Below are 27,660 nucleotides of genomic sequence, written 5' to 3'. Positions count from 1 at the left end.
AAATAATGGAAATAGAAAGAACTCTGAGAGGACAGTGCCTCTCTGATGGAGAGCAATGGCCTGGGATGCTACTTGTCGGGAGCAGAGATTTAGGACGAATCAAGAAATTCCCCTTTATACAGGATTTGAGGTCCTTGCAGCATTTCCTCTGTGGAATTTTAGGATTACTACAGATTGGTGACTGCTGTGTACCTTCCACTCTTCCCCCTTTCCAAGGCGAGTGTGAATAGAGGTTGTCCTATCTCTGTTTTCCACCAGCGTACATTGGGACTACTAGAGGATACATTCTTTCTTGTCATTTTTTCGTTTCAAGATCCAGAGAAGCCACATCCAAATATGATGTAGGAGCTATTACAAAATCTTGAATGGCCTCGTCCCTCACAACTGGCTAGGACTTTTTAAAGGTTTTTCTTGGGGAAAAACAGATGTTTTTATTTTGTGAACGAAAGAAGGAAAGAAAATATTTCCGACCCAGGGGCAGACTGTGGTAGATTGTATTATTATTTCCAGTTACTTGATGCCCTCCCTGTTTGGGTTCTTCTTTTCCACAACATTGACATTAGGCTTGGCCTTGTGACTTGCTGTGGCCTGTGAATGTGAGTGGAAATGGTGCGTGTCACTTCTGGGCAGAAGTATTAAGGATCATCTCATGATATGGCCATCACTCTTTTTCTTCTATCGCAGCATGGCAGATCCCAGACAGATACTCTGCCTTTAGTTTAGATCCAGAAAGAAAGACTTATGGAAGAGAACCACAACCTATTAGCAGCCAGTATATAATGTGGGCTAAAAATAAACTTGTGTTTCTCAAGGTCCGGATAATTTCGGGTTGCTTTGCTGCAGCATAAGCTAACTAGGAAGATGTGACTAATATGTCTGTATTCATGTGGCTAAAGCTGTTTCCATTAAAATAAAGAACAAGACAGGAATGCTTACTATCACCATTATTATTTAATACTGTCTGGAGAATCTACTAAATGCAATAAACATAAAATGCACTGTATAAATATTGAAAGAAAGAAGTGAAGTTTTTTGCTGATAATATAATTTCCTGCCTGTTATCACCAAGAAGCTCTAGTAAAACACAAGAAGAAGTAATAAAAGAATTTGATAAACTCAGATAAAAGAATTTGATAAAGATATAAAATTATTAGCTCCTTCTCTATGAGCAGCACACATATGAAAATGAGGAAAATATTCCACTCATAATACTGACAAAATCCATGAGTTTGGAATGAATTATACAAGAAAAGAATAGGATTTATATTTAAAATATCCTACTGAAAGGGAGAAATATGATCTGAACAAATAGAAATCTATACTATGTTCTTGAAAAAGAATACTCTTTATTATAAAAAATTCTGTTCTCCTGAAGTTAGTATATAAACTTAGTGCAACATCAGTAGAATCCGAATAGTATTTTGAATGGGATAAAATACTCTTAAATTGATGAATAAAGAACAGCAGCATTAAAATACTATATTAAAACTACTTAAAAGCCTGGTACAGTAAAGGTACAATACTGTACCAAAAAATCAGTAAAAATGATAGAGAACTCAGAATTAGGTATCAGTGTGTGTGTGTGTGTGTGTGTGTGTGTGTGTGTGTGTGTGCACACACGTGTGTATATGTGTGTATTTTATTGTGGAGAAATTTAATTGGTAGTCTCATCACAACTGGATATACTCTTAGAAGAAAATTAATTTGAGGCCCCTAGTTTACATTAATTCCAAAAATAAATTCCCGATAAAGAGTAGAAAGTAAAAATGAATACTAATCATTTTAGAAAAAAATTAGTGTACTTTCAGTATATGTACTTTGAATTGGAGAAATCTTTTAAATTAAGACAGGATATGTGATATGTATATATATATATATATACACATAAAATGTTAAGGTAGTAAAGCTTTATGGTATTATTTATAGTGCAAGAGATAGAAAATCAAAGTCACTAGACAAACAAGTTAGGGAAAATATTTTAAATTCAATTGATAGATAAAAAATTACTATCTATACTAAATGAAAAGCTCCCTTACAATTTATAAGATACAATCAACCCAATAGCAAAATGGGCTGGGGATATGAATAAGCAATCGACAGAAGGACAAGTATGATAAAATGTTCAACTTTCCCCAGTAGGCAGGGAAATGGAAATTAAAATTGCCATGATAATACCCATCAGAGAAGCAAAAATAAAAGTGTAATAGCAGCTATTATTAGCAGAGATGGGAGCAGGGCAAGGGCACTCTCAGACATCACTGGTGGAAATGGAAAAAGGCAATTCATGATCTCTATTAAAAATTTTAAATGCATATACAATTCAACCATGCAATCCCACTCCTGGGATTCTGCTGTATAAAAATAAATGCTCTAGTACATAAGCATGTATATATTCAAGGATGATTATTGCAGCATTATATCTAATAATAAAAAGCTGGTAGCTAATCAAAAGTCCATTAATAAAAGAATAGCTGAATGAATTATAATAATTCTTACAGTAGAATATTATGCAAGAATTAAAACTTAATGACCTCTATATACTACTTGGCTTAAAGGAATTTCCATCCATTATATGTATTGCTAAGGTATAGAGAATTATATATCACTAGTCCCTTTAAAAATGCCTCTTTAGGGGCGCCTGGGTGGCGCAGTCGGTTAAGCGTCCGACTTCAGCCAGGTCACGATCTCGCGGTCCGTGAGTTCGAGCCCCGCGTCGGGCTCTGGGCTGATGGCTCAGAGCCTGGAGCCTGTTTCCGATTCTGTGTGTCTCCCTCTCTCTCTGCCCCTCGCCCGTTCATGCTCTGTCTCTCTCTGTCCCAAAAATAAATAAACGTTGAAAAATGCCTCTTTACACCTTCTGTGTACGTGTGTGTGCATGTATATGTATATGTATATACCTGTGTGTACATAATGCATAAAGAATTATAGGAAAGGTTGTTCACTGAAATGTTAATAATCATTCTCTCAGAAAGGTGGATTTCAGGTGACTTCTAGTCTTTTCCTCAATGAATTGTTTGATTTTTTTTTCCTTTTTTTTTTTTGGCAATGACTGTTCATTTTTTATCAGGAGGAGGAAAAAGCAATAGACTTTTCTTCATTGTAGGGAGGAAAAAATTGGACAAATGCTTAGTGCTGTGTAAGTAGGGATACCTCATATTTTATTCATAAGCAATAAACACCTATAAAAAATGTAAATGTCCAAGATTAGGAGTTGGTTAAAGAAATTATCTGTCTCTGAAAATACTACAGAGTAACCATCTACAATTACACTGACATTAAAATATTCATGTTTTATTGTTAATAGAAAGCAAAACTATATCATCAGGGAGTATGTGTGTATTTTTTGTGTGTGTATGTATATATATGTGTGTATATGTGTACATACATAAGTATATATTTATATATACTATGATATATAAACATCTTGAAAGAGATACAACAAAACATACTAACAGGGTTGATTTCTCAGTGCCAGGTTTAAAACTTTTTTTCTCTCTATTTTCCAATTCTTTCCTTTCACATCATGTGTGACTTTTGGCAACAGAGAAAGTACTAAACTTTCCTTTTCTTTTTCCATTGCCCTTCCCCCAATTTGGGTTGGTTATTCTTCAATACGGAGGAGGAAGAGGAATTAACAAGAGAGTGGAACACAGGAGATCTTTCTGGTTCTCCGTTTCAGAATTTGCAGTTGTGCTAGAATTTAGCTTTCATTAGAGGAAATAGAAATGCATTCCTTTAGGGTGCCTCGTTGGCTCAGTCAGTTGAGTGTCTTAATTTTGGCTTAGGTCATGGTCCCAGGGTCATGGGATCAAGCCCAGTGTTGGGGTCAAAGCTGAGCATGGAGCTTGCTTGGGATTCTCTCTGTCTCCCTCTGCTCCTCTCCCCTGCTCTCTCTCTCTGTCTCTAAAATAATAATTTTAAAAATGTGCTCCTTACTCTCATTTTTCCCTTGTTGATAAACCTTAAAGTCAAACACGAAAAGGTGATGTTAACCTTACTAGTTCTAATCATGGTTGCATGCCATAAAGATTAATATTTTCCTTGGTTATTCCCTTCCCTTTTCCCTGGACCATTTCCTGTGTACCTTAATGAACCAGTGTGTTCATTCCTACAAGGTCTGTTTATGAGCTAGAAAGGAAAGACAGACTGTCACTTCAAAGTCATAGCTTGTTTTAACACACTTGACCTGATTCACCCTATCTGACTCACCCAACTGATTACTGGTCATTTCAAAAAACTAAACCCAAGGATAAAGTTTACCAACTCCAAAGAAATCCCAGAGACTGTGCTGCAGGCACTAAATGAATGTACAAATGAGGAGTCCCAGCAGCGGGGTGTGAAGGAAACTGGGTCATCTCCCAGCCCAGTTCCTGGGGGCACAGCCTAAGGCTGGAGACAGCTTGGTGTTTCTCCCTTTAGAACGCAGGGATTTAGCCGACTTTTCCCCTGCCCGCTGCCAACCTGTGCCCAGATTTCTCCCAGAACTTAAGAAGACACTCATTTCTCAATGTATTCAATAATTAGATTCCTATACATGCAGGGAAAAATTTTAATGTTCATATAAAAATCAATTTTCTCTAAAAAATAAATAAAAAACAAGGAATATCTTCTGGGAAGTTAATTTTTTTTTCCTGTTTGGGGTGCCTGGGTGGCTCAGTAGGTGAAGCATCTGACTCTCAGTTTTGGCTCAGGTCATGATCTCACTGTTGGTGGGTTTGAGCCCCACATGGGGCTCTGTGCCGATAGCACAGAACCTGCTTGGGATTTTCTGTTTCCCTCTCTCTCTGCCCCTTCCCTGCTCTCTCTCTCTCAAAAGTAAAAAAATAAATTACAAAAAATAAAATGTTAAAAAAGGTTTTTTTTTCCTGTTTCATATTAATAGAGGAATAAATAGTTAAGGGGAGAAAGTTAATTATATAATAATGACCAACAAGAAATCACTAGATAATGGTTAATTGAATTATAGACAACGCGGGCTTACAAAAAGTAGCTATGTTTCAAATGCCGCCATTATGGGAATACTTGCATGTGAAATCTTTGTCATGCTCCGTGATGTCCAGGTTTGGTACTTTCTTCAATGTTGGGAGGATTTTAATGAACTATATTCTAAATCTGCGAATGTCTGCATTTTATTACCTTTTGCAAGATGGGCTAATAACCTCCAATTTTACATAAGCCTTCAGTGCTTTTTTTTATGGAGCCTCCCTACGCTGTTAACTGATATTAACAGTAACTGTTTTGCCTAAAAGATAAAACAAAGTTAGAAAACACACAAATTCATGTGGCTCAAATAGTACAGCCTCGTGTGACCTTAGAAGGAAAGGAGGAGAAACAGAGAATTTACTCAGAAGTACCTACCCTAACAATTTATTGTACGTATACATAATGGATATATATCATATAACTAATATAACACAATATGAAACATGCATATGTATTGTACATACATTATATATATTACATATATATAAAATATAGGTAAATAGCAAGGAGTAGAAATTTATAGAAATGAAATATTTAAAGTTGGCCAACACTTAAACATACAAGTCAAAACACCAAGAGTTTGTTTGAAGGGAATGAATAAATACATTAATGCCTTCTAAGAAATGAGGGTTTTTTTTAATGCATTCCTGCCAGCCTCTAAAAATTTCAACTTGGTGAACACAATTAATGATGATGATGATGATGATGATGATAATAAATAATAATAATGAAAACATAGTGATTAAGCACATGGGTTCTTTAGTTAGATTGGCCGGCTGGCAATCTTGGCTTTGTTGCTTTATATCTTCGGATAATTTCCTTAACCTCTCTCTGTCTCAGTTTTCAAATATGTAAAATGAGAATAACAATAGTACTCTATTGGCAAAGTTGTTGTATAAAATGTATAAAATGCTTAGAATCCTGTGTCGGATATAGTAAACTCTTAATAACTGTTCAAAAAAAAAAAGAAGGAAAAGAGGAGATAACCAATGCCATGTCCTGTATCTTGATGAGACTAGCTTTATACCATTTGCACTTGGCTTTGTTCTATGTTCCAGTGAAAGAGTCTTCCAAAATATTGGCAGGCATTTTAGTCTCATGTTATTCTGAAATTTGCATGTGCACATTTTAAACCAATGTTAATTTAATCCAGGGACCGATGGAGACTTAATACTTGTCACTGGTCACTTTTAAATACAAATCAGAACAGTCCTATTCTTGCATAGCTGTGTTACCTAGTTCTAATCTGAGAGATGGTTCTTGGCTTGGGATACACTCCCGCCCAACCCTTGATTTGAATGTTAAATCAAGCGGTTCAGACTCAGGCCCCCAGTGGGTTTCAGTTAATATCACTCCTGAGGAGTGTTGCTTCTCCACATCTTTGTTATGTATACTTCAATCACATTTATACAAACAAAAAAAGAGGGCATCTCTGCCTCCCAAGGTGACCAGGCATCCTGCGCGGAGGTCCCAGGCTCTGTGGGTCAACAAGAGGTGGCTCCGTCCTGGGGAAAGTTGGTTTTAGATAAGTGGGACATCAGGAGGGATGTGGTGGGCAGGGGCCAGAATTAGGTCTAATACAGACAGGCCAAGCCAAGGAGAGGCAGAATCAGCCCCAGGATGGGGTAGGGGGCAATGAGTCTCCTCAAGGCAAAGCGATGTAGAAAGGAGGGCTGTATCATAGGGGTCTTATAATGTGTCAGAGTCCCTGTGCTTTCAGAAAGCTGCACTCATGTGGAAAGGGGGCTCTTAGTTGTCAATATAAAGCACATGATTTTAAACTGACACCATGTGTTTATTCTTCGGCCAATGTCTAATCACAACTATAGTCCAACGGCTTTCGAACTGTTGAACAGAGACCCACAGAGAGAAATACAACAGAATGCATTACACGCATCCATTCATTCTTAACTGAAACCCAAGTTTCATAGAACATTGCTTATTGTTATTGCACGTGGCCCTCTGATATTTGCCCTGCCTTGTGTTCACTCCCCTTCCCTCCCTTGCATTTCTTAATGTTTGTTTTTTAGAGAAAGAGACAAAGAGCGTGAGCTGGGGAAGGGCAGAGAGAGAGGGAGACACAGAATCAGAAGCAGGCTCCAGGCTCTGAGCTGTCAGCTCAGAGCCGGACATGGGGCTTGAACTCACAGATCTTGAGATCATGCCCTGAGCCGAAGTTGGACGCTTAACCGACTGAGCCACCCAGGCACCCCTCCCTTGCCTTTCTAAACATGCTGGTTGTGACCCACCAAACTGACCCTACGACTTACTGATAGGTTACTATCTGCAGAATGAAAGCCCGTGTTAGCTCCTGTCAGTTCTGCTGCTGTTTCATGCAGCACAGGCCATGGTCACCTCTTCAAGCAAAGCCTCTGACCCACCTTCCTTTCCCCCAGTCTCTTCTCCCTGGCCTGTAATGACCACTCCCTCAGTTTATTCTTCCCTTTCACTTTTACCTCATCCCTCAGTTTGAGAGAGAAGAAAAATGCATTTCCCCAAATACGGAAAACACCTCTTTTGTGGGGCCAAGATGATTTTAGGGATAGGCTAGTGAACATATACTTTTACTAGCTTTATCCTTTTTTTTTTCCTGATTGCTTTCTCTTTATAACAAGTGATGCTGGCTTTCTCTCTAAAATGATTAAATCTAACAGCTGAATTTTATTGAGCTCTTATATGTCAGGCACTATTTTAAGAACTTTACCTATATGAACTTGTTTAATCCACATCATGATCCTATGAAGAAGTTACTCTCAGTATGACCATTTGACAGATGAAAAAATGGGTGCACAGAGAGGTTAAGAACTTGCCCAAGGTCACACAGCTAGTAAGTGGAGGAATCGGGAGATTGTTACAAGAAAGTCAACTCTAGAAACAGCCTGGATTAAAGGATTAAAGTGCTCGTTCTACCACTTTTTAGCTGTATGATCCCAGGCAAATTATTTGACTTGGCCAGGCCCCAGTTTCCTCATTGAATCTAACATACCACCAATTTATGCGCCACTAAAAAAGAACTAAAAGTATAAATCGAATCATGACTTACATGCTTTCTTATCAATGACATGGTGCATCCTGATAACAGATAATGTCGAAATAATGAAAGAAAAAAGTAACATCGTAGAATCAATGAAATATACAAATATTACCTACCTCACAAGAGGTAGGGAGAACAAATGAATCCAATGTGTACTCTGGTTCCTGGCACATAGGCAGTTTTTCCTAAATGTTTAGCTATTCCAGGTGTTAAAATGATTGTGCCCACTCGCTGAATGGAGGAACCAAGGCTCAGAGAGATTAAACTACCGTTTTCCGTCTGCCCAGGTAGGAACATCGGTGGTGCCCTGATCTAGTAGAGGTCTTGAACTGTCCTGCTGGCTCTGGCTGCCTCTCCCCCTGCGGGTGAGGCCCGGCCTCTATGGGGACACCAGGTCATTGCGTTTTTCCCTTTGCTTTCAGTGCCTAAACCAAGAACTCCTGGGACCGTTACCTACAGGGTCTCCCAGATGGACTTTGCCTTTCTTCTTTCAATAGTACTGAAGGTTGTAGCAAACTACTACCTTGCCTCACGTTCCCGGGAGGGTGTCTAGACTCTGCTCAAGACAAATTACTAAATGCATAAAATGCCCATTCCACGTAACCACTTTACTTCCACTTTTCACAAGACGCTTGGGTGTAGCCAGAAATAGTCCAAACCCTATAATCTTCCATAGAGCTGCGATAAGTTAAGTGGGTAGTGTTGCTCCATAATTCGTCTCCCAAGCACTTAACATTGACATATGTCCCTCCTCCTTTTGCTCACAGAATAGACGTTTGAAAAAATGTCACTTGTGTGTGAAGGAGGAAAAAAAATCACTGAAATGTGGACTTCCACTTCCACCCCCATCTGTAAGTTCTCAGAGCCCCTGTCAATGCTCTCTTGAATGGATATTTCTCTATGAAACACACACGCCCCTCCTTGCATACACACATGTGCACATGCATGCATCAATGAGTGCACATGCGTGAATACTTCACTCCTTCACACGAACACCTCAATCACATGGATTCTCCAACTTGTATTTTAAATATTTTTGTACCATAGTCTCAGGTTTGAGTAACCATTTTACATTTGGTTAATGTGCACCAGAGCTGGCAATAGGTTTTTTGGGAGGCAGGACAGAAAGGGCTAACTTGGTAACAGCTAGAAGACAGAACAACAAGACCCCTGCTTAATATTGGGGTCATTGGCAGGCTGCCTTAGAAGGAACACCATCCTCTGGGAAGGCGGGCACTGGATGGGGTAAGCCCTGACTTCCACACCTAAGCACAATCTTTCTTGTAGAAAGAGCAGTAGGTCTTGGGTGATGTCTTAGGGCAGACATTCTCATATTGGAACAAAGGTTAAATCTGACACTATTAATTATAGCTTTTCCAGATAATTATTTTCTCTTTTACTCTGTTGGGACTGCTTACGTTCTCAGAGAAAAGCTTCCCGTGGTGAGCTTTTCTTAACTTGTCGCCCACCCTCCTTTGTCTTCAGAGAGAGCACAAAAGATAGTTCTGCCCAGTCGTAGACGTCCATTTTCCTGCTGTATCATCATGACAACATATCTCAGGCATTTTGCAAGCTGAGAATTGTCCTCTAGAGGGAAGAATGAGAACACACATATGGGAAGGTGGATGTTGAGTCTCCCCTGTATCTCCTTGAGACGTCTGAATTTTAATGCTTTGAACCATGACCCTAGCTGAGGGCTTTCTATTGCTTTTCTCTCAGGCTGCACCCTCCCTACTGGCCCTGTTACAGTCAGCTGTCCTTTGTTGTTAACTGGCATTCATAGGTCCAAAGGGAGCCTGAGGAAGGGACACACTCTTTCCTCAGCTATTTTTTTCAAACTGCACTACGGGCCCTCCAGCAACTAGGTCAAGTGGCTCATAGGGTCTCAGCTTGAGGCCTGGGTTCTGTGTGGCTGGGGCAAGCTTGTTCCCCAATGCAGGGAATCACTAGGCTTCCCCATCTCTTGGAGGAGTGGTCCAATGCCCTTTCTCCAGCCCAGAACAAAGGAATTGTTTTTCAAGGAAAAAGAATGTTTAGTTACTTTACAGATCTGAATCTAAAAGTGTTCCCCAAAGGCAGTTAAACCTAAAGGTAAACTTTTAGTCTCTACCCACAAAGGTATCAATTTAATGGAATGTTTTCCGACTTCAAAATTCCAAAGATCCACCTAGGAACCCTCATTTCGTTCATAGTTTGCAATGGCTGAATACAAGTTTGTTAAAACTCTCATTATTTAATATTTTTCTCTTCTGTGATTTTCATGGACTGTCTAGAGTTTCATTGTGTGGTATGGCAGCCAAAATAGGCTGGGTTAAGCTACAGTAACAAGCAGTGAACAAATCTTAGTGACTTAAAAACATTTTTCGTTTCTTGCTCACTATATGTGTCTATTGTGGGTCAGTTATGAGCTCTATTCCATATTGTACTCACTCCAGGATCCAGGCAAAAGGAAAAATGACCATAGAAAATTACACACTAGTCCTCAAAGTTTCTGCTTGGAAGTGACATGTTATTTGTTTCTATATTTTCTTGCTGAAGCTAGTCATGTGGCCTCACTTAGCATAAAGTGGACAAAGAGATGTAATCTTATCACATGTCCAGAAGGAGAATTGGAAACCTTTTGTAGATAGCACTGATTATTATATATGGATATAACATAATAACCAATAGCATATTTTGCATACATGGGTTTTTTTTCTTTTTTTGCCTAATTTTGTATAAGTCGAATAACTTTTTAGATGCGTATTTCTTTTTTTTTTTAATTTTTTTTCAACGTTTATTTATTTTTGAGACAGAGAGAGACAGAGCATGAACAGGGGAGGGGCAGAGACAGAGGGAGACACAGAATCTGAAACAGGCTGCAGGCTGTGAGCGGTCAGCACAGAGCCCGACGCGGGGCTCGAACTCACGGGCCGTGAGATCATGACCTGAGCCGAAGTCCTGAAGTCGGATGCTTAACCGACCAAGCCACCCAGGCGCCCCTAGATGCATATTTCTTAAAGATGTCCAATGACTCCCAGTGAATTTCATGTGGAAATGTTAGTGAATGCAATCATTTATACTGACTCGGTGCAAACCTTAAACAAATTACATGGACTTGTATCTTGGCCTCCAGCATTGCTCTAGATAACAACAGTTCAAAGTAAAGTAGGCAATAAAAGAGTCATAATATTCAAATCTGCTTCTTCAATTGCCTAAGAATTGCTTCTCTATTGTCTTTTTCAAGTTAATGATAACTCTCTACACCTTTGTATGGAAAGATCTCCAACATTACCAGATCCAGCTAAAACTTCACCAGTTTGCAAATTATCCATCAGCCATTGTCTGAATCTATGCAATGCTTTGGATGTCTAAGTGAACATGTGTGGCTTCAGGTGCTATTTTCCAATCTTTTCCAGATGATCCCACATGGAAACTTGCTCAGACGCCCAGGTACATATTACCTCTAGCTATGGACAAGTCCATCTACAATCTAATCATACTCTCCATACCCAATGACATTAAATTTATGTAATAGCAAATGGGCCAATGGGCTAATATCCAACATTAGCTTCAGGAGCTGGCTGATGTCCAAGGTAAATCAAGATACCCAGGGAGGTAATAACACAAAACATCTTGGCAAAATCAAATTCAAGGACAACTATTGTTCAGAACCAGATCTGCAACTGGTATCTGTGCAAATATTGGCTGGACAGACTCAGCCGGTGACTACTCTGGGCAAGTTGTCTTGTCACAACTACAATATGAAAGGCAATGTGGCACTACTTTCCATGTTTTGTGAAAAGTACAGATCACGTTCAAACTATTGCTGTCCTCATTGAAATATCCATCCTACCATTCTATGTATATATTATAAGTGTACTTCAACACTTATATTTTGTTACATATTTTTTAATAATTTAAGGCCACTTTACCAAAATGGCATTCATGGGTACTTACATGTGTATGTGGAAGGGGGTGGGGGAGAGAAAGAAGATTTTTAAGTACATTTCAGAAAGACTGGATAAAACAAAGATAAATAGACTTCTTTACTATAAGACTTCGCAGTACCTTTAAAATGCTAACGTGATTGTAAATCTTCAAGAGGTACCTAATGTTTACCAACATAAATGACCACAGTACATTTTTTAAAAATTAAAGAAAAAAAAACCAAAATATCATTACCATAGAAGGAAATGTTCTGCCTATTTCCTGACCTACATGCTCTACGAAAACTTCTTACAAAGGGTATTCAGCATCTCTCCTTTAATGTGATATTCACCTCATGGTCCTTCCCAGAGGGTGGAAAACCAAAAGGGCAAGAAACAGTGATGGCATCAGAGGGGGCTGGGCTAACTTTCTTTTCTTTTCTTTTCTTTTTTCTTTTCTTTTCTTTTCTTTTCTTTTCTTTTCTTTTCTTTTCTCTTTTCTTTTCTTTTCTTTTTTCTTTCTAGTTTATTCCATTATTTTGAGAGGGGGAGTGGGAAGAGACAGAGAAAGAGAGGAAGAAAGAGAGAGAATCCCAAGCAAGCTCCCAAGCATGGAGCCCAGCACAGGGCTCAATCCTACGAACCCTGAGATCATGACCTGAGTCAAAATCAAAAGTCAGATGCTTAACTAACTGAGCCACCGGGCACCCTGGGGCTGGGGCTTTCTTAAAAGAAGTTGTAAATGATGAAAATAAAGGGAGAGGGGAAGAAAAGAGAACAGCCTATAATGATAGGGGGTGCCCAGAATAGTTTTTGGGGGGAATTGAATACAAGAAAAGAAGGGTGAAGTGTCTTCTGGAAGCCTTGAGATGCATGACAGTTTTAGAAGGAGGAGAATGAGAAAAGAAACACTTAAGAAATGATGTTGTGAATTATGACCTGGATCCCCTTTAGCATTCTTTGAGAAATGCAAGAAAGGGAAAGATAGTGATCACACCTGGTTATTGAACTGTGTTTCTTTGAATGTTTACCATGTTGAGACTGGTTCCTTGAGCCCTGGGATTTTTTTCAGGTTATAACACAACATCTCCACAGTGGTATTCCACAAAATATTTTTAAAGAATTGCTTAGTAACACTGCTTTTCAATCCTACACAACCAGGACTACATATAGGGAATTAAATAAAATATTAATTGCTTTTGGCCCAAGGGCCTTTTAAGATTCATGGAACAAGGATTAGAAACAATGGTATATTTTTTTAACTCTAAAGATTGAAACAAAACTAAGAATGAATTTTTGAGCATGACACAAGGCTACATCTTAGAAATTAATCTCATAAAGAAAACATCAAAGCAATACTTTCCCACAAAATTTTGTTGCTTTGATTAAAACACAAATTTGTCAATTTGAGTAAAAGCATTAATAACTCCATTTTCAATTTATTCTAAGCCTAAGCCATCTGTTTGGCTAACTATGGATATTAGTTGTGTTAACATATATCTCATCAGATTGTTAGGATTAAATTAATTAATATATGTGAAACACTTGGAACAGAGCTATCATGTAGTTGATTACATACATTTAGCTGTTATTTTTATTACCAAAAGTTATCACTTTAAAACATTTTTTTTTTGCATTTTTTGCAATATCTCTGATGTTGGGATGGGGTGCCATAAATTGGGAGCATTTTTTTTTTTTTTACTTAGTGGTATGTAAGAGTGTTTTGGATGTTTTGCTGTGTTTTTCTCTTCCACAGGGATTGCCTGTCTTTTCATACCCCAAGAGTTAAATACATACCTCATACATTATAAGAAAACTAAGTACTACCAGCCCTACACCCCTACCCCTAGAAGGCCTGTCAGGGTGAAAGATATTTGTTGATAAGCAAGGTTTCAGCTGATATATTTCCCATTTATTATACTTTGGGAAATATTCTATAAAGGATTTGAAATAAACAACAAATTAATCAGAAGACAAACTTCAAGACACTGCTGATAGGGAAGAGAGGACTTGGTGTTGAGTAATGAGTCTTGTAAAATACATAGACATTTTTGTAACCAATGTCCATGTAATCAATTTGCTGGGTTTACTAATAATCTCCATTTCCTTGAATATCTGTAGTAGAAACTTTGGGTACATGAATCTGTATCATTTAGGAGCTTTTGGTTACAAGCAGCAGAAACTGATTCTTGCCTACTTAAACAAAAGGAAAATTTGGGGAAGGATATGAAACAGTAAAAAGAATAGACTCAGCTACTGCTCTCAATAAAGATCCATTTGGGACCTTTCTTTCTTGGGAGCTACTGCTGGACAAAATGGGTCTACTCTTTTTTGGGCTGTTTGTCATCCTGGCCAAGATCAAAAGTGTGGGGAAGGAGCCCATGAATTGCATGGGTCATATGCCTGTTCCTTAGTGGAGACAGAGCAGGGCACCTTGACTGTAATCTTGCAAAGCTGTCTCTAATCAGGAGGAATCAATCTTCAAGGAACCAGGTACTATTATCAAGGGAATGTGGAATAGACGCTGGCTTGCCAAAACCCAACAAATGTCCACTACCAATTTGAATGACAACAACCAGCAGTTGGTCACTCTAGCATGCTAAATGCCACAATCAGTTATGAAAATCCATAAGCATACTTAGAAAGAACCATAGAAAGAAAGAACTAGAAAGAACCATAAGCATACCTTACAGTCCTTGTATTCTAGAGGACGTTATAGCACTGTAAATAAAGGAGGAATTGAGGGCAGCATGGGTGGGGCAAATACCATCCAGTCCAACCCACTGTCGATGTTCACACCCTACATGGAGCACCATATGGGTGAGATTGCAGGCCACGAGGAAAAGCACTTCCCAAGGGCACCCCCAGATTCCTCCTTGTCCTTGACATGCTTACCCAGTTATAAGTGCTGCATGATCATACAGGTCAATCTCATTAGCTCATGCTCAAAATACCCAAATTTGTTTTGATGCACAAGATTAATTATAGCTGGTGGCTTGACTTATACATCAGATGATTCATCATGTACATGCAAACAATCTTCGCTGTTCCCAGGGTTGCATGAGTCAACTTGCTCTCATTAACATGGGTGAATGCTAGCTGACCTTGTTCCCATCCCCTGGCTTTTTGGTGTTTTATTCCGCTCCCAGGTGCCACTTTTTCCTTCCTGACTCACCTTCATCTCCTTGTCTTTTCATTTGCAGTCCTACTGATTACACAAACAAATGCCTACTCACAGGGCACATGTTCCTGCCATGGAGAAAACCAAACCAAAGGAGAGCTGCTGAGCTTGTCACCTGCTTTCTTGGCAGGAGCAAGGCATTAATTTTTGCAAAAGCAGCTGCAGCAAGAAGCCTGTCCCTCAGGCTTGGCAGGAGCAGAGGGGCAACAAAGACTTCATGGGGATCTAATCTGCAAAAGTCCCTGGGGCGGAGTCTTTCTTGTTTCCATCTGCCACTTTTTTCAAAGTCTGCTTTATTATTAGTGCATGTATTGAGAGCTACCTTTTCCACTCTGGCTTAAATACAATATTAAAGATGTCTAGGAAGATACCATTAATTTAAAAGTTGCCAAGTCAATACTTTTGTGTAAACTGGGATAGGAGACTGAGAGAAACTACAGATATTTCTTGTTCAACATAGCATTTCAACAGAAGATCAGACAGCATTATTTTGATTTCTGTTTCTGCTTATTTATGCATTAATGTGTATCACATGCATGGTTCTATTAATGGCTGGTCCTGCACAGAGGCAGGTCTGACAATTCCAAGAAGCGTTTCCACAAGCTTACTTGTGAATCATTCATCCCAATTTGCACTCTGCAACCTGACTTGCTTCCTATCCTTTTGGCTCCTGAGCTCTGCTTTTCCATTTGTGACCTTGCCATGTTCCTTAGATCTCACACTTGGCACCGGTTTTTTAATTATAGCTTTCTACTGCCTTTTTTGAAGACAGTTCAGATTTCCTTCTGACTTCATTTCCTTCATCCATCAGCTCAGACTTCAGCACCTTCAACATCTCCTCTTTGACCTGAGAATGCCTATGAAAGGTATCTGCCTCAACTCTGTGAGCAGAACCCAGAAATTTAATGAAAAAAAAAATGAATGAGGAACTTGTGATCTTTGAGGAAACAGGGTTTACATATATTGAACAGCAAGATTTTGGTGCACACAATAAATATTCAGAGATGGAGCACACTTAAAGTCCAGCTTGTGAAAATAATTTTGAGATAAATAAGATTTATCTTCCATACAAGTTCCAATCAGCTGGTAGTACCAACTATAGAAAAGGATTTTACAGCTTCATCTAGGTAGAGCAGAACAGAGCATCCTGATTAGTGAGGTTGGCCTTGAACAAGGCAACACACATTTGCTATCTCTGCTGTGATAAATGACCCACCATTTAGAAATTTTAAAGTAGAAGAGATTTTTTTTAATGACATCAGTGTTTTAAGGAGATTAATTTGGCTCTGTATAGAATGGATTAGAGGAAGATAGGGTATTCTCAGAAAAACAAGTTAAAAGGCTCTTGTAGTTTGATCAAGGATTGACAAAATGGCAAAACATAGCTCCCTAAAGGCGGCGAAACAAATAATATAAACTGGTGGACCACAGTTCTCTGGGAAGGAAGAGGGCTGAGCCAGGGTCCCGGAGATTTGGCTGGATACGGGCAGAAAGTCAAAGTGGCAGGATCAGTGATTCCTTATATGCCCTCCTAAGGAGGAACCAAAGGTCAGAATATTTATTCCAGTGGGCATCTGTATTGAGAGCAACAGAAAACTATGTTCAATGCCATTTGTCAATGGACAGAGTTTGACTATGACCTTTCCTGAAGGACATGAAAGATAATCAGTTTAGACCTTTGGATGGGGCTGATGAGAATAAAAGCATGGGCTGATGAGAGTCTGTATTTGGATGGCAACAGGAAATAGAAAGAAACTGATACAAAATATTTTAAGATGTAAAATAGCATAGATTAAAATATGATAAGAATGGCCTTTTGTGAGTGACTGCAACAGAAATGGAAAAAGTAGAAATGACTCTCTAGTTTCAGATCTGAGAGATTGGAGGGACCTTTAAGAGATAGAGAGAGAGGAAGCTGTGCTGGAGCATTTGCCCCGACATCTGTCTTCTTTTCTCCTAAAGATCTGGAGCTGCACATTTTTAGCTGGGTATGTTACAGCTAATGGAAATACTACATTTTTCAGCCTCTTTTGCTGCTGGATGCCCAAGTGAATGAGTCTTTGCCAATGGGATATAAATAGAAATGACATCTGTAAGTCCATGGTTGTACTTTTAAGAAGGTACGTGCCTTCCTCCTCCTTTTTTCTCCTTCCTGCTGCCTAGATGGCATCTGAGGTGATGTGATGAACCATCTGAACCATATGGGCAAGGACGATTCTCTAGAGATGAAAAAGTGGCATGATGGAAGAATTCTGTCCCTTGATCCTGCCACATGAGCCCAGGACTGCTAACACCTGGGCTATTACAGAGGTGAAGGGGTGGATATCTATCTTTTCTAATTTACTATTGTTTTGGTATGACATCTGCACCAATAAACTAACTTCTAAAAGGAGTGAATTCTGTAAGGAATGTATTAAAAAGCACATGCCAGATAATCGGGCATTTTGCAATGAGATGATCGAACTGCTTGGTGTAATCTTCGTAAAGATCAGAAAAATAGAGGAGATGCCAGAAAACTAGAGACAACCAAAGGTAGAGAGAGTGGAAGCAGGTGTGTCCTGCAATGAGAGCCTCGTGAGCACAGAGGTGATCCAGTTCTAGAACAGGAGGATCCACGAGTGTTCGGAACACGAGAAGATGCGCTGCAGGAACCAACAAAAGCTCACGAAGAACAAATACTAATTCTCCTCTGCTTGTGACTGCAGCCACTGTGCTCAGTGCTTTACATGAATCATCTCACTTCATCCTCACAATGATCTTATAAACTAGTTATTATTATTGTTCCCACTTTACAGATGAGGAAACAGAAGCCCAGAGGGTCTAAATTACTTGCGCAACATCACTAACTATGAGTAGTGAAGCCCAGAGCCAAATCCTGGCTGCCTGATGCTGGAACCTGGGCTCTTAGTTAGGACACCAGACAGCTCCTTACAGTAGCACAGACTTCTCCCTCTTGGAGCACAGAGCCCAGGAGGAGAGACTCTTGGTCATCTGAATACAGCCAGATACCATAGGGGAAAGTACCAGGTGCGTGGACACATGGCAGGGCCAAGAAAAACGTGGCATTCCCCAAAAAGAGCTGAGGAAGGCAGAAGAAGCAGAGTGTTCTTCAGGCAGAAGACACAGTAGACATTCAGAAGTAAGCAATAGAGGGGAGAGCCTGGCTTAGTGTATAAATGCAAGCGTTTCCAGTATGACTGCAGGATAGAGGGCAGTCTGAGAAACGAGGCTGGGAAGGTAGATGATCCATAGCATAAAAGGCTTTGTATGCACATATATAAAAATTTTGGACTTTTGCATGAAAGTAGTGACAGCCATTGAAGGATTTTAGGCAGGAAACGATAAGATCAGATTTGTGTATTAGAAAGAGTGCTCGATTTTCTCTGTAGGAAATGGACGTAGCAGCCTCCTTCCTCCTCCTCAACAGAACCCCCAGCTTGTTCTGAGCAGTCATGTACATTAGGGGACTCTCCTGGGGGGGGGGTTCTAGAAAGGTTTCCTCGTGCCTAACTGCAGCACAAGAGAAGGGATCACCCTTTCTATCTCTGGACATTTTGGGGACAAGTTATGACACCAGAAATGGATATGGTTATCAACCTACTAGGCTGAGAGTGAAGCTACCACATGGGGGAGTTTGAGGCTAAGAGATGCAGAGGGAAATGGCACCAGAGCACTTTAATTTGCCAGGTTGGGGCTCCCTTTTGCCATTGCTGCTATAGGGAAGCCTGGAGAGAAGGCTTGCTGCTGTCACACAAAAGCTCACTATTGTCAGTTTGCTGGAGATGTCTCTCCTGCCTTTCCAGACTCATTCTCCATCCTTTTTCTCCCAGTTGCAGGATCAGGAAGATGCTGTGTCTACAGACTGCATCAACAGGCTTACCCTCCCTGCAGCTGTCCACTGAATTGGGACAATGGGAGCATCAGCAAGAGATTAGAGAGAGGAGGGCAGTGAGGCAAGAGTATTGCCTCCTATAGATCCTCCCCTTGAGGGCCCTGCAGAAGGCAGCCTCCCTCATGCAGTTTCCAGCTCCAAGAAGGCAAATCTTTCTTCACAGTCCTCTTGGTCTCTGAATTCCAGTAATGGCTCCCCTTCTTCCTTCTTCCTCCTTCGGGCCTAAGATGGGGAATAGTGCCTCACTAGCCCTGAGCAACTACACTCCCCCTTGTGGTTTCTCTATACCCTTTGAAAATAATTCCTTTATTAAACTTTATCCAGCATGTCCCAGTATGAGTGTGTCATCACTTTCTTACCAGGATCCTGACTGTGTACATGCCACACTGTGTTCAGCTAAGGCACTTGAGAAACAGATACTAAGACAAAACTCTTATGTGTAAGGAGCATGATGGAAATCTGACCCCGAGGGAAGAATGGGAAAGAACTTTGGATGGAAGCATTCTAGACTGCCATGCAATCTACGAAAGTTTTGGCAAGGCTGTCTGGAAGTTCTCATGCCAAAGTCAGCCATCAGAGGAGTCCTCTGATTCCCAGGAAAGGGCCTGCCTTAGTATTGCTGTGTGCTTAGTCACTGGTGGAGAGCAGCCCATGGGAACTGGGGCCTCTATGTAAATACCACATGGATTTGTCCATGTCCCAGCTATGTCCCAGTGGTTGGAGGTCTGTGAGGCACATTCTTGTGGCCACCACACTCATCCTATGAACATTTTTAGCACCACCTTAAGGCTGTGTGTTCTTCCTCCCTCTATGACCAAGACTCTATGTTTACCTTGCTGCACCTATTTCCCCCTCAAAAGGTGTTGTGTTAAAGTTTAAAATGTGCTTTCTTAGCCAAATAGCAACACCAGGGCACCCTACCATAAAAACACTAGCTGGCTTTTCCCAAATGGCCTTAGAGGGTGTCATTTGTTACCTTACAAATTTATAATCATCAGCAGGCTGATAATTAGTCTGGTAAGCTCAAAACTTGATATTGTCAGCATACCATGCAGTTAATCTCCCAGGGCAAGCTCATGATCAAGAGGCTGGTGTAAAAAATCAGAATGCCAAGTTATTCACTCTTCATAAGAAACCACCTTGTAGGAGTACCAAGACTATCTGAAGTCTCTAGGATCAATACATCCCTTCCCTACAAAACCTAGAGAATAATCAGGAGATTGCTTGTTGGATGTGACACTAGTTTAGGGGGAATTAGATAAGCCAAAGATTTAGAGCAGCAGGGCAAACTAACCTGGTACATCATTCGCCTCATGCAGGGATGGTCTTACAGATAGGATGTGAAGACTCAAACACAACGGCTGGGTACATCTACCATTAGAAATGGTATTGCATACTCAACATACTCCACTGGGTAGGGTTTGAACACTACTCGCATTGATCTCTGTATCTTTTTTCTGTTTCCACGGTTGACTGTCACAACCACCACTTCCCTTTGCACCTACCCACCTTCAGCTCCCAGCTGGCCCAAAGGCCTTGGAAGCCATTTTGTCTTTTTCCACTGACTTTTTACATCCTATTGAAAATATATTGATGTTAGAGTTTAGCACTCAGAAGGCAGTCCCATTTCTCCCATTTCCAAATTTTGGGGGCTCCATAGTCAAATACTATTAATAAAGCTTTTTTCTCCTGTCAGGGCTCTGAGCTAGGAAAAGGAGCCTCCGGGTATATTCCTAGGTCTACTTTGTTTTCATCTCTGGCAGTAGGCACCCTCCAGCTATGTCTCCTTGCCCTGCTAATGGAGTTTCCGTGATTCCTTTTTCTAGGGATGTGGCTGGGAAGAACCATTGGAAAACCCTACCCCTCTCTGATTCCCACCTGTTTGAAGGGGAAATGTAGTTGGCCACACCCAACAATATAGCCAAGTAATTTCTGCAGCCAAACTTCTGCCTTCGAGGGCCCTGCCCAGCCTTCCTGGCAAGGAGAAGTCCCTTCCCCCAATTTGGAAAATGGTCCCAGTCATGATGTCATCCTCTCTGAGACATATACTGATGGTAGAAATACACTTTTTGCTTTTCCTCTGATCACACTGTCCTCCTCGGCCTTAGCCCACATTACTCTTAATCTGTTTCACTCTATTAACAATGCACATCTAATTCTCCCATTCCACTTTGTGAGAAAGTAGCAAAATTAGTCTTGCCCACATGTCCCCCATGATCTTTGTATGTCTGTTACATCTACCAGCTGGAGAGACATTTCCCGGCCCCCTTTCTCTGCTCCTCAGACTCAGAACCAGAGAAAAAGCCAAAAGACTTACTTGTTCTCTGTAGAATGTGGGTAGAGCAGGGATAAAGTTCTAAGAGTCAAGAAACCCAATTTTTAGGCTGGTTTTCTCTTAGATTAACTCAGCAGCCTTGAACAAAACACTTAATCCTTCTGGAATGCAGTTGCCTCCTCCTGTTCAAAAAATGATGGTGACATTTGGCCCAACTCACCTCCAAGAGCTCTTCAGAAGTAAAATATGATAGTGGATGTGAAGTACAGTAGGAGACATACAAGATACAAAGAGTTCTGTGGAAGCAAAGGACTGCCTACATTTGATGTAGGTGATTTTTTTTTTTTAATGTCGGTAACCTTTAGGTGTGTTGTGTTTGACACAAAAAGTGGTCTTCAGCAGATCTGAACAAATTGTTCAAAACAGACATTCCCAGTAATGAATTCCCAGGGTCCCCGCCAGCCTCATATAGTGCACCAGTATTTAAAGCCTTTTGACTTCATTAGTTTGGGTCATCCAAGCCCCTAGTATCTCCTGAGAAGCATAGGACTTGACTGAGAAACACTTTTAATCACAACACATAGGGTAAGAAGTATATTAGTTAGGGCTCTTCTGATTTCCAGGTATAGAAACCCATCTCTAAATACCCAAGTCAAGCCATGGGAATTTATTACAGGTAGATTGTCATAACTGTGGAATGGTTAGAAGTGCAGCTAAACCTTGGGAACAACTGAACTGGGGACTTGAGCTTTGCTAGTAAACATTTTCTCCATCTCTCATCTGCTACACTACACTCCATTCTCTTAAGAGGATTTCTTTGAAGAGGTGTTCAACATGACCACTTTGGGGTGCCAGATTTCATGTTTCATACCTCCAAAATGGGCCAATGATCTTTTCTCAGTTCTAGCTTAGAAAGTTCTGGGGAATAATCCTGGTTGGTCTGGTTTGGCTCAGATGCCTGCTCCTGGACCAATCAACCAAGACCAGAAGGACAAATGACCACGACTGGCTAAATTGAGTTAGGTCCCACTTTGAACAGTGGCTGGTACTCTATCTAATGGTACTTTATGGTAGGAGTCAGGGTCAGTAGTCCACAGCGGGGATAACTCTGTGATTTAGGGTCATTCCCAGAAAAGGCAGCATCACTGGAAGTTGTACAGTCAATCTAATTACAGGGCAGGAAGGGGAGCTGATGTAAATGTCTCCATGTTTGATCTTTTTATCTAAATGAGAGTAGTACTTGTCTAGGAAAGACAGAGACTGAATGTTGATTCTACTTGGCCATGCCATTCTCAGAAGGGGTAAAAACTCTTGGGGCCTTGTCTTGTTCTATTAGATCAGTGTAGGTTCAAAGGCTGAATACTCATGTGAGGGGGACGGAAAGAGAGGGGACAAAAATCTTCTTAGATATTTGTCAGTATTTCTCCAAGATTACAGGCTTCACAGTGATAGAAATGTCATCCTTTCTCCTCCCCCTTCTGAGCATCTCAAAGGATAGTTCAAACCACCAGCTTTGTATTAATTCATTTCCATGACAACAAATTACTCCTCTTTCCTTCTTGCCCTTCCTTTATCACTTATACATGATATGGAAGGGGCAGCAAATGTCAATATATTTTTACACCAAGAATAAGAACTTATGTGAACAGGAAAATGTGCTTCATTAACTATTATCAAGTACTAGAAAAAAGGAAATATATGTATGAAGTATATCTTTTCCCCCAAGGAATACAAATTGCATTTAATTCTTCTTCCAAAAAATCAGTAAGGCAAATATAGTTCACTAAAAAATGCAATTAATTATAGGTCAAGTCCTTTGGAATTATGATTATTTTTCCTTAACTATAGAGTGTCTTTTATCAAAACTTACACCTGATGAGTTACACCTGATGAAGCATAAATCCCAGAAAAATAAAGAAAGGAGAAGGTACTTTGTTTTGTTTCTAACATTATTACTTTTTTTGCTTTCCTGATATTGTGGATATTGTGGGCCTACATTATGCAGTTGCTCAGAGACACAAAGTGTTATCGTGGAAACAAATCTTTTCACTGAATTCTGGGTATATCTAAAACACTTGATCATTGAAAGAAAAAGGTTATGTAAGATCAACCTCATCCTCAAACAGTAAACAACAACTGAGCCGTGAATTTTGTAATGTTTGACAGCACTCACTTGGTAACTGTAGTGGGTTGAAAGGTGGCTACCCCCATAAGATACGTCCACATCCCGATTCCTGAAACCTATGAATGTGACCTTATTTGAAAACGGTTTTTAAGATGTGACTACTTTAAGGATCTTGAGATGAGATCATCCTGGATTATCCAGGTGGACACTAAGTTCAAGGACAAGCGTCTTTTTAAGAGACCAAAAGGAAACACACAGAAGAGGAGATGGCGATGTCACCACCTAGGCAAAGGTTGGAGTGATGGGGATGCCTGTCAAGGAAAGCTAACAGCCACCAGAGGCTGGAAGAAACAAAGAACGCATTTTCCCCTAGAAACTCTGCAGAGAGTGTGGCCCTGCCAACATCCTGATTTTAGGCTTCTGGCCTCTACAACTGTGACAGAATAAATTTCTGTTGTTTTAGGCTACCAGGTTTGCGGTAATTTGTTATGGCTGCCCCAGGAAATGGATACAGTAACCCACCCAGATTATGAAGGCAGGAAACATAAAGAATTTAACCAATCAAAAGAGCACGTCCACTGAGAGAGGACTGTAAAATGGTCAGCATCGAAACTCAACACACCCTGCAGGTACAGGCTGCACATAAAATTTAGACATCAGTCTGGCACACTTTGCACTTGAGGGTACGCACCAAGAAGAAAGCATTTCTTCAGCATTTACCACATGTTAGACACAGCGCCAGCGGTAGGCCTCTACCTTATCTTGGAGATTATATGACTAATCACCCACATTCACTGGCTCACATCTGCCAACACTTCAGATGAAGGATGCTCCACCAGCTGGAGCCCCGAAGTGAAGAAGATAGGCATGAGGTAAAGAAACAGCGTGACTGAAGACAAAACTACAGAGTTTGAGGGGTCATTTATCATCAGAGTACAACCTAGCCTGTCCCAATTGACAGAGAATCTTGTCCAACCTTAATGTCCTAATAGAGTAGATCCAATCATCTTCATCTTAGAAGTAGGAAAACGGAGATCAGAGAAATTCATTACCTTACTCAGTGGCACACAACTAGTAAAAGGCAGAATCAGAACTGAATGCCAGGGGAGTCCATAAAACCTTTTGAGTTGAGGTGTATGCAAAAATATGTCTCAGGAATATTAATCTATTGATTAATCTATTAATCTATGAAATGTGGAATAGTTTACAAGAAAGGAAGATGGAAAGACCATGGAGGAGATTATGAAGCAGGGAGAATTCATGAAAGAGCTAGGTACACTTCTTCAGGCTGGTTGTCACACAGAAACCTAAAAGGCTGTGCCAAGAGAGGGTGAGGCATTGACTCGGGCCAGGTTGAAGTACAAAACAGGAAGAGAAGAATAAAAAATGGGAACCTACTCAGGAAATTGCCAGAGAGTTCTGGAGTCAGACAGACCTGCATTAGAATCCTTGCTAAGCCCCATATTCTCCCTTGTAAAGTGGGGTAATCACAGCACATTCCTCTTCAGGTTGCTGGCAGATCAAATGAAACAAGGCAGGTAAAATGCTTAGCACAGAGCCTGTACATGTAAGGGCTCATTAAGCACTAGTTGTGACTGTTGTTATTTCTAAATTTACTTCTGGTATGGTCTGTGCCTTACTTCTTGAGAATGAATTAGGAATTCCAGATGGCAACTTTGTCTAGGAATTTCTCACAGGTATAAGGAGGCTTGAACACTTTTGCAGAGCAATGCTCTTTACAGATGGTTTTAAAAGATCATTAAAACCTTCTTTCCTCTATATTCCGTGTCCTTTAAAGAAAAGGATTCATTTAGGTATAAAGTCTCTTCGTAATTAACATTCATGAGCAGAAAGGATGGGCAGGAAAGAAAATGGTAGTCAAGAGAATTCCATGTTCTTCTTAGTACCAGAAGGAAGGGAAGAAAGAAAGAAAGAAAGAAAGAAAGAAAGAAAGAAAGAAAAAGAGAGAGAGAGAGAGAGAGAGAGAGAGAAAGAAAGAAAGAAAGAAAAGAAAGAAAGAAAGAAAGAAAGAAAGAAAGAAAGAAAGAAAGAAAGAAAGAAAGAAAGAAAGAAAAAGAAAGGGAGGGAGGGAGGGGGGATGATACACACTATATTAAATGCTTTCACATATCTCATTTAACCTTCACAACAATATTTTAATCCTCATAAAAATTTAGAAAGGTATCATGTTTCCCAATTAACAATTTATTTTTTAAATTATGTAAATGATCATTCAAATAAACATTCATTTAAACTATCACTTGGCAAGAACCTGCTACTGTTGGCCAGACATCGTGCTAAGTCCCAGGTACACAGTGGCAGCAAAGTACAGTCTCTTCTTCCAAGGTACTTTTTTGCCTGGTGGAGAAAGAAGGCTTATAAACAAGCAACATATAATTAACAACTCATGATGCATTCTCTGATGGAAACAAATGGTGGTGCCTTGATTGGAGAATTATAAGATGGCATAAACAGAATGTTTGAGGAAGGCCTGGAAGATGAAATGGACCTAATCATGTAAAGAACAGGGCAAGGATGTGTATTAGGGTGATGAGAGGAACAAGGGAGAGCCTTCTGGCTGAGAGCTGGCATATTCAAAGGCCCTGAGGCATGAAAGACATGTAACGCCTGAGAACTCCAGGCACTGGAGGCTGGGGTGGTTGTGACACCGTGAGTGAGGAATGGAAAAAAATAGTACAGAAGAGGCAAGCTCCAGATCCCACGGAGCCTTGGGGCCCCTGGTAGGGAGTTTGAATTTTATTCAAAGTGAATTAAATAACAATGGAGGATTTTTATGCAGGAAAGTGATCTTTTATTTATATTGTGTATAACATGTGATTTAAATTTTTTATAAAGTACGTTCTGGAGGTGGTGGGGAGGACAGAATTGGAGGCAAACAGGAGTGTAAGGGGGTGGGGATCTGTCAGAAGTCTTCCAGTAAATGATGAAGGAGGCTTGGACATGGAAGGTGACAGTGGAGAGGGAGAGGACTGGATGAATTCCAAGTGCACATGTGAAGTTGATGTGGTTGGACTGGTGGAGAGGTTGGATGAAGGAGTTGAGAATCAAGGATGTGTGTTCTTCAAATGTCAAGAAATATATGTGGTGTTCATGTTTGCATCCCCCAAATTAGTTCAGTGACCTAGGGATATAAAAACGTCCAATAAATGGTGACCTTAACTGAACTGGAAATGTTTCTGTGAATCCCAGAGATATTTCTCAATCCACACCCAAGTTCTTGTCAGGACAATCTTCCTTTGTTTGATTCATCCCACAAACAAGCACCTCAGGCAGAGTTTCTGGAGGTATTTAATGGCCCCACTGTTCTCTGCATTGGACATACTATGCCTGGAGCATTGAATACCAACAGTCAGCGGGACTTTGATGAAACAGAGAGTGGCTGGAGAAAGGCCACTGAATGATGAAAAATTTGAGTATCATGTTCTGTGGTAACTAACTCCAAATGCTTCAAGGACTTGTAGCAGCTTCTAACGTGAGCCTACCCCTGCCTGGCCTCAGTCACTAAAATTCTGCAATTCAGATTCAGCCTGACCCATTCCCTGTGTCAGTTAGAGCCTGACTTGACTCTAATTCTGGTCTGAATGCTACAACTGGGAGCTATAGGAGGGCTGTAAAGGTCAAGAGTTCTCTCTCTTTTCCCCCAAGGCCACTTGCTCTTCACATTCTAAGGGAGCCAGAAAGACACCACTTGTCTCCTTTTTGGTGGTGCCACCTACTCCTCTTGAAAGGATAATAAAACCTTTCTTTTCTTCTCTGGAGCCAAATGCTTACATTGCTGTGTAGACACCTTTCTACCCAGATTAGGAAGATTAAATTCCAAGTTCTCTCCCTTTTCTCTGAAGGGGAGGATGGTAAATGTTCCAGCTCCCATATTAGCTTGGAGATTCATAATTTCAGAGTTCTTCTCCTGGGGTACAGACCTCCCCCCAACATGTGCAGGGCCCACTGCCTCTCACCTTGTCAACCCAAGGGGGAAATGGGAAAAGGGGGACTGCCATTAAAATATTCCAGACGAAATAATTAGTCTGCCTCTGCCCAGAAGCCTCACCTTAACTATCAGGTTAAAATAAATATGTATTAAAAACTTATCAGTGACTTCAGAGATTAGGTCATAAAAGTACTGAGGCTTCCTTCTCTGTGTGTGTGTCTCTCTCGCTCTCTCTCAAGTCACTCCCTCCAGGACAGTCCAGCTGCCATGCTGGAGGTATCATATGGAGAGGTCTACATGGCAAAAAAACCAA

Source organism: Lynx rufus, unplaced genomic scaffold, assembly GCF_022079265.1.
Source record: "Lynx rufus isolate CCGP_SWC_20201006 ecotype Redwood Valley unplaced genomic scaffold, mLynRuf1.p SCAF_7, whole genome shotgun sequence".
Lineage (NCBI taxonomy): Eukaryota > Metazoa > Chordata > Mammalia > Carnivora > Felidae > Lynx > Lynx rufus.
Note: the sequence above shows the minus strand (reverse complement) of the source record.